The sequence below is a fragment of the Octopus bimaculoides genome, chromosome 9 (genome assembly GCF_046866305.1).
Source record: "Octopus bimaculoides isolate indiv1 chromosome 9, ASM4686630v1, whole genome shotgun sequence".
Classification (NCBI taxonomy): Eukaryota; Metazoa; Mollusca; class Cephalopoda; order Octopoda; family Octopodidae; genus Octopus; species Octopus bimaculoides.
Genome location: NC_142936.1, coordinates 84,915,369 through 84,921,333, shown reverse-complemented (window position 1 = coordinate 84,921,333; position 5,965 = coordinate 84,915,369). Strand labels below are relative to the sequence as shown.

Sequence of the window (5,965 nt, the reverse complement as noted above, 5' to 3'; positions counted from 1 at the left end):
ATATATTATGAATATATATATATATATATATGAGTATATTATTGTATATTTTATGATATTACCACTCTAAATCTGACTCGTTTCAGTTTTATTGAGCCTCTTGCTAATGGCTTTTCACACAAAAAAAATATTTTCGCCTTGATAGTAAATAACTATCGATATAATTTTTCTCTCTTTCTCTCTCCATCTCTTTCTCTCTCTCTCTCTCTCTCTCTCTCTCTCTCTCTCTCTCTCTCTCTCTCTCTCTCTCTCTCTCTCTCTCTCTCTTATTGCACATATGTATATGTGTGCATGAATAGACATATATACATATATATATTTGTATATTTGTATGTATGCACGTATATGTATATATATATATATATATATATACACACGCACATGCATACATACATACACACACATGTACTCAGTGTATGTTTATATCTGAATTGTCACTGTCTTTGTGTCTCTTTGTCTTCATAATCTGTATTTACTCCCCCACAAATCTCTCACTCATTTTCTGTATTTACTCCCCCACAAATCTCTCACTCATTTTCTCTTTAACTGTTGCCTTTTGTTATACTCTCTCTCTTTCTCTCTTCTCCTCCCCCCTCCACTTCAACTCAACTACACTTGTCACTCTTCGCACCGTCTCAAAATATTTTTACTTTCGGACAATTAAGTTTTAAATAAAACAATGGCACAGAGGAAGATGCTAGTAGTAGTAGTAGTAGTAGTAGTAGTAGTAGTAGTAGTAGTAGTAGTAGTAGAAAGTGAAGGAGAATAAATGGAGTGCTTTCCATAAAGAAGAAGAGATGACAATGCGACGACGGAGATTAATAATAATAATAATAATAATAATATTAATAATAATAACCCTTTCTGCTAAAGGTACAAAGCCTGAAATTTGGGGGATGGGGTAAGTCGTACTGGTACTTAATTGATCGATCCCGAATGGATGACAGGCAAAGTCAATGTCAGCTGAATTTGAACCCAGAACGTTAAGACAGACGAAATACCGCTAAGTATTTCGCCCGGTATGCTAACGTTTCTGCCAGCTGGATTTACTACTACTACTACTACTAATACTATTAAGGCGGCGAGCTGGCAGAACCGTTAGCACACCGGGAGAAACACTTCGAACTTGGAGACGGACGAAATGCCGCTGAGTTCAAATTCTGCCGAGAAGCCCCACTGTCCGAGATTTCGCTGAAACCCCAAAAGCAAGTGCCCACTCCAATTCCTTCTCACCGATTCACAGGTCTACACTTAGGGAAGTACCATCCACTATCATTGTCGCAACTTTCACGCACCTTTCAATAAACTCACTCGAGTACAGCACTTCTCTCTCCACTCTCAATTTCCTTTTGAAATGAAACTTGAAGAAGTCAATGAGAGTTCTACCAAAGAGGAATGTATCTGTCCTCATGTTTTTCAGCCTTGTCCACCAAGCAACCCATTTCGCTACAGAGACCAGGCAAAGGAAAATTGCTTTGCCTGCCCGATTAAAGGTGGGCCGCGGTGCGATCATCACTCAGACTCGACTGACGTAAGCATCCGTCCCACACGTGGCAGTAGCTGTTCGACATAACCCCACAAGTCAGAAATCCCCGGACACTGAACGAGGGTGGTGTAGAACGGTTTCGTCACTCTGCGCGCCCCTAGGACAAGCCCGTCTGACAGCACATCTGTTCTTGTGGTGTTTATCTCGAACCGGTAGGTGGCCATTTACTTTGACCACTGAACAAGTGCCGCAGTGCATTTCAGTGATACAGCCTCTGAAAACGGGTCCAAAACCGCCTGCCTTGAGGACGGCTTCTAAGTAGCGATGGTCGACCCTGTCGATTGATCCAAATTGATCAGAGCAGCCCCGAAGGCAGCTTTGGTCCCAGCCCTCTCTATGATGCATCGCATAAGGTGGAAGTTGTCGTGGATAGACCTGCTCGGAATTGCACACGTTTGCGCTTCTCCGACCAGGTTACCAACGACAAGCGCCAGCTAACACCTTGGCCAAAATCTTAAACTCTGTGTTTAGCAGAGCTATGGGCCGAAAATTCTCTAGTACGTCCCCATTGTTACCGTCCTTCCTCAGCAGTGTCACCACACATCTGCTAACAGCACATACGAATTCTCCATTCTGTTGCCAGTTGCAGTAGACGTCTGCCAAGAGATTGCTTAACAAGTCTGGCACGAATACTTAGAATTCATAGAGCAGACCATCCAAACCGGGTGATCTGCGACTTGTGCAATCGCTCATTGCCTCCCAAATTTCAGTGGCTGTTATCGGACTTTCACAAAACCTTGCGTCAGCTGCCCAGAGCCGCAGGAAACCACCCAGGTACGAACTAAAGTCCAGTACCGTCGTTTACCCATCGCTCTCTTCAAACACCTGCGCAAAGTGCTGCTGAAAAGGCGCACACATCTACTCGGAGCCGCATAACACGGGCCCATCCCGATTCGTCAAAGACCTGATTGTCGTTTTGTTTCCACGTCGCGTCTCCACCGTTCAGGCTCATCGGACAGCTTTCGTTCCATCCTCTTTGAGTGCACACACCTTAGCTCTGACAACGCAACCTACGTGTTTCGCTTCGAAGAAATAGTCAAGGGTCATTCTCACTGCTAATACATCGGTCGTAATGCCCTCTTTAATCGCCTCTTCTAATTTGCTAACTACTTCAGCCTCTAATTTATACCTTTCTAGTGCTAACACTATGCTTGCTCTAATCGCCGCTTCAGGGTGGCCCACCACCGGTTGTTGATTGCCCCCGTTAAGTGTCATAAGTAGTTCATTAATCCGGTCCCTCTAGTCTTTGTACGTCGGAAAGGACGTGTTTAACTTCCAGTAACCGGGTCCCTGTCTACCGGTCCTATTTAACTCGACTGTGTAGATCACAAACTTGTGGTCTGTGTAGGAGAGCAATTTGAATTGTGGACGACCTACATTATATCTATCCTCTGACCTAACAAATACTCTATCTAGATGACACATTGTGGTTACTCCATGTCCACACGGGCACATCAGGGAAATCCAATCGATATCTATCAGACAATTAATTGGAAGAGTAGGTTTTCGAGGCTTTTGAACCCCTTCTTCTGTGTACTAGCTCCACACAATTCTTCCGTGCGTCTAAAATCTCAATCCAGGCACAAGGCCTGAAATTTTACGGGGAGAAAACTAGTCGATTACATGGACCTCAATGTTTCACTGGTACTTAATTTATCGACCCCGAAAGGACGAAAGGCAAAGTAGACCTTGCCTTAATAATAATAATAATAATAATAATAATAATAATAATAATAATAATAATAATAATGGAAGTGTTATCATGTACATTGTTTTGTCTTGGTATAAAAAGATGGGCTACAGCAAATATTCTGCTTAATACCACAGATTTGCTTGTCAGATGTTTGATCTTAACCAGTTGAGCATGTCCCTTGGTGGATGATAATATGTGCATCTCTGATCATGAGCAGAAATAGTGGGGGAGCATCATAGCCATGTGCTGAGAGGAATTCTTTGGGGTTTGAATAATTCACCTTTGGATACAGGGGTGTTTTGCTCAACATCCTTAAACAAACCTTATTCAGGGACTTTTTGAGCAGGATGAACTACTCGACCTGAAGAAAATTCTAACTGGGCCCCACCTGCGAGGTCATGCGCTGTTCATCTTGATATGAAATCACTATGTCGTACACATATGGTTGTGATGCATGTGCCTGGTGTACCCTTATCAGACAGGTAGTCATGATGGGTATACTGGGCTTCGTATATTTTACCCCAGTGTCACTTTGATGGCATGCACTGCTCTCTCACTCAATAATGATAATAATAATAATAATAATATCTGCTACTACTGATGGTGGTGGTGGTGGTGGTGTAATTGAAAGAAATTATGAAGATGCTGATGCTGCTGCTGATAATCACGATGATTACATTAATATGAACAATAGCAACGACAAGGGAGGAAGGGAGAGAGAGAGAAACAGACAGAGTGGGGGAGAGAGAAAGTATAATCGGAAATGTATGACGTCATTCCTTTATACATAGAAGCACATCTTATTTACATATACACACTGCTGTGAGAGTAAACACACAGGTACTTGCTTAAATGTATACACCAAAAAACAAACAAATAAATACAGGTATTCCTTGAGATAACGCAGAAATGCACACGAATGACAGACAGATTATTTATACGGGTAAAATAATGGATGTAAAGATTTACATATATACACACACACATATGCTCAGATACGTATATACTCACACACATGTATATTGGCTAATCGAGAGAGAGAGAGAGAGAGAGAGAGAGAGAGAGAGAGAGAAAGAGTGGTAGACAAACAGACAGGTAGACAGAAAGATAGACAGACGGACAAAGGAAATGGCAGACAGGTAGACAGATAGGCGGACAGGCAGACAAAACGATTGACCGACAGGTAGACACAGAGAGAGAAAGACACAGACAGACAGATAAACAGATATTGAGACATAAACGTTGACAGACGAACAGGAAAAAAGATAAATAGACAGGCAGACGGACAGACAGACAGACAGACAGACAGACAGACAGACAGGTAGATAGACAGACAGACAGGTAGATAGACAGACAGACAGGTAGATAGATAGATAGATAGATAGATGTGTAGGCGATGATATTTTAAGATGTATAGAGTTTTATACACACACACACACACACACACACACACACATATATACAGATATTCGTACATACGCACGCTTACTGATAACATACAAGGCTGACGTTTCATTTCACTTGCATACTAACTCGTACACATATATACATACACACGCACACACTTAAGACCTATTCAATTAACAACCATTGAATTTCGTAAATATTAATAAAAACGAAAGAGAAAAGAAAAAAAACGACTAAAAATGGAGATTAGAAAAGCTCTGGATATATTTATTACAGTTTGACAGAAGCATTAAGCAGACTTGGAAGATGGCGGTTAAGAGAGGGGAGAAGTAAGAGGAGATAATATTAGAAGGAATGAAGGAGAGGAGATAGAAAAGGCGGGAAACCGTTGCATCGACTACAGGAAATGTCAGTTTTTCATTAAAATTGAGGCTAATTCTTGTTTAATTTGGAGAAGAAAGAAAGGTGAAAACATTGTCGAGAAAACGACTTATTGTCATTTTCAAATAATAGAACAGGAAGTATAGTTTGGGCTTTAATGGTTCTTTATGATGTTAAGTAGTTATAGATGTTGTTGTTATGGTGTTGGTGATGGCAGAAGATGTTGGTGGTGGTGGTGCTGTCTTGTGGTGGTGGTGGTGGTGGAGGAATCGGTTGTGTTGTTAATTGTGGTTGCGTTGTTGTTGTTGCTGGGGTGAATGTTGTGGCATTGGTGGTGGTCGTTGTAGTGGTTGTGGTGGTTGTGTTGCTGCTCCTATTGTTTCATCTGTTGTGGTGGCGGTTGTAATGAGGATGGTGGTAGTATTGCAGCTGGTGCTGTTTCTATAGTTGTAGAGGTGGTAGTTGTGGTAGTGATAGTTGTGTCTGCGATGGTGTTTCTGTAGTTGTAGAGGTGGTGATTGCGGTAGTGGTGGTGGTTCTATAGTGGTGATGGTTGTGATAGTGGTGATGGTGGTGGTGGTTATGGTAGTAGTTGTAGTAGTGGTGGTTGTGGTAATGGTAGTAGTTGTAGTGGTGGTGATGGTAGTAGTTGTAGTGGTGGTTATGGTAGTAGTTGTAGTGGTGGTTATGGTAGTAGTTGTAGTGGTGGTGATTCTGGTAGTGGTGGTGGTTGTGATAATGATGGTGGTTGTGGTAATGGTGGTGGTTGTGGTAGTTGTAGTAATGGTGATGGCTGTGGTAGTGTTGGTAATTCTGGCAGTGGTGGTGGTTGTGGAAATGATGGTGGTTGTGGTAACGGTGGTAGTTGTGGTGGTGGTAGTAGTTATGGTGGTGTTGGTAGTTGTAATTGTGGTAGCGGTGATTATTCTGGCAGTGAT

The 5,965-nt window shown here is 42.0% G+C and overlaps 1 protein-coding gene across 1 annotated transcript in view; it reads right to left on the bottom strand.

The window, feature by feature from the left end:
- LOC106875823 (excitatory amino acid transporter 1) overlaps window positions 1-5,965 on the bottom strand; it is a 275,943-nt gene that overhangs the window by 79,518 nt on the left and 190,460 nt on the right. The gene's annotated exons all lie outside the window — the stretch shown is intronic.